At 32.1% G+C, this 2,249-nt stretch overlaps 1 long non-coding RNA gene across 1 annotated transcript; it reads left to right on the top strand.

The window, feature by feature from the left end:
* The first annotated feature begins 898 nt into the window (after window positions 1-898).
* LOC126671867 (uncharacterized) lies at window positions 899-1,577 on the top strand. Its single transcript, XR_007639161.2, has 2 exons — window positions 899-1,007; window positions 1,454-1,577. It is a non-coding gene; the product is annotated as an uncharacterized LOC126671867 (long non-coding RNA).
* The last annotated feature ends 672 nt before the right edge of the window (window positions 1,578-2,249 follow it).

Below are 2,249 nucleotides of genomic sequence, written 5' to 3'. Positions count from 1 at the left end.
AGACTAGGTTAAATATTGTTTTCAATTTCGTGAAAAGTTGCAGCAATGGTGATGGCGGTAATGGCTTCTGTTTGAATTAAAAGAGATGGTCAATTATCATGTGTAGTCACCAATTTGTTTTATTGAAATCAATTGAATCCTTTAAGTTAGTTTTATCTATTGAATTTGGTTTCGTTTATAACTTGAACTCGTTGATTTTAAATAGACAATTAGAATACGCTAGATATTTTATAACTTAAATTAATATAATTACTCGGGTAATTATATGTAATTTTAATCGAAATGTCAAATTGGCTAAATTGCAATTTAGCCCCTAAAAGTTTCTAAAAAACTTATTTAAGTTATGTTTTATCTTTTGGGATTTCTAATTGATTTTTAATTAGTAAATTAAGAATGGGAAATTTATTGGATTTTATAATTGACTAAAGTACCATTTAGCCCTTAGTGGTTAAAGTACAGTTTAGTCCCTATTTGGCTAAAGTACAGTTTAGTCCCTAAACTTTTATAGACTTTAAATATTTAAGTTTTGATTGTAACTTGGGTTACTTGAATATTAAGATATTAAATTCTATTTAATATAGATAATTGTTTTATCAAGTATTTTATTTTATAAACTCGGGTTTATAAAATTTAAAAGTTTTGTTTGGGTTAGACTGTGGTCGCCCAATAAGTGGGAAGAAGCTTGGTAGTTTATATAACTCGGCTGACTCACTAATATGGATTTTTAACTCGGATTTATTTAAATTAGTTTATGTACTATTTTAAAGGTGATTATATGATTTGTACCTTATAACTTGGATTATAATTTGAATGCGTTAATATAAGTGTTTGTTTAATGTGACTTGGTTTTGTGTTGTACTGGTCCTATGTGGTGTTTAGTACTCTTTAGAGTTAGGGTCTGATTTTAATTATGATTTTAATATTTTATTTAGACCCGTCGACTGTTCGTACTTCAGAGGCGAACCAGAGTTAGATTGCTTGTCAGGATCACGTGGATTTAGCAAGCAGTGAGTTTATATCTCTATTTACCTCTTTATTAAACAAATGTATTTTTTTGTATATATATATATGTATAAGCAGCTTTTGAACTATTTTCGGCATTGTGGATTTGATTTGGAACGTGCTACTCGATGGGCATCATCGGGACTGCGTGCGCACCGGTAATGATTATGGTATTGAGGTAGGTTTGAGATACGTCTCACCTTAGTGAGGGCACCAGTGGAAGATACGTCTCCTGGGCTCACTATTTATTAAGAGATAGTCGGGGATCGGTTATTGAGATACGTCTCACCGACACGACAATGGATTTAGAATTATGGTTTAGGGTTTCATTGATAATCCATAATGAAAATGTTTTAGTAAACGTTTTAAAGGTTTTTAACTTAATAAATGTAAATGGTTATATAAACTCTACTCAGTAAATCTGACCCCGTTGTTTTCCCAATTTTTCCAGGTTTATGATTTGAGCTTTGGTCGATCTCCGTTTCTTCATTCTCGGAGGTTCTTTATTTATTTCAGAAATAAAGTGTCGAACTATTTTAAACTCTTAGACCGCAGTAGTAGTTTCATATTATTCATGTCTTAGTCTTACGTTTATATTTTAGACTATTGTTGTTTGATTGGTCCAACTATTACTTATCGCTTGTGGCATGATTACAGTTTTATGGCATTTATATTATATTGCCATGTTGGAGTTTATTTGAGATTAAGCGTACTTTAAATATATGCTGTTTATCTGTACTGCTAGATTAGGCTGAAGTCTCGGTTCCCCCCGAGCATGTGATTTTCTGCAGGTACTTTGTTTTAAATGTATCTAAGTTGTTATCCGCAAGGCTTGCTACGGGTTTTGGTACAACCATACCCATACCCTAGCGCCGGTCACGATTCATGAAACTGGGTCGTGACAAACTTGGTATCAAAGCTTTGGTTTCAAACCAAGGCCTTTTAAATGTTAAGTGTTTATTGTTTGGCATGTTAAGTGGTTAAATTGTCCTAGGAACTACTGCGGAATTAGGATTCGAGTTTTGTCTTTGAAACGTCATCTTTTGTTTTCAAAACTTTCTGCCTACTCCTATAGGAATGTCGTGAGTCAGTCGTGTGAATTTATTTGCTTTATTGTTTACTATATTGTTATTTTCACTTGGGTGAATAAATTTTTATCATTGTTGATTTCTCGGGAAATCTTAATTGGTGCTTGTTTTATTTCATGCTTGGGTATGAAATTTTATGTGTTATTTAAATTGTTCTTG

The sequence above is a fragment of the Mercurialis annua genome, linkage group LG3, assembly GCF_937616625.2.
Source record: "Mercurialis annua linkage group LG3, ddMerAnnu1.2, whole genome shotgun sequence".
Lineage (NCBI taxonomy): Eukaryota > Viridiplantae > Streptophyta > Magnoliopsida > Malpighiales > Euphorbiaceae > Mercurialis > Mercurialis annua.
This window is presented reverse-complemented; position numbering and strand designations above follow the sequence as displayed.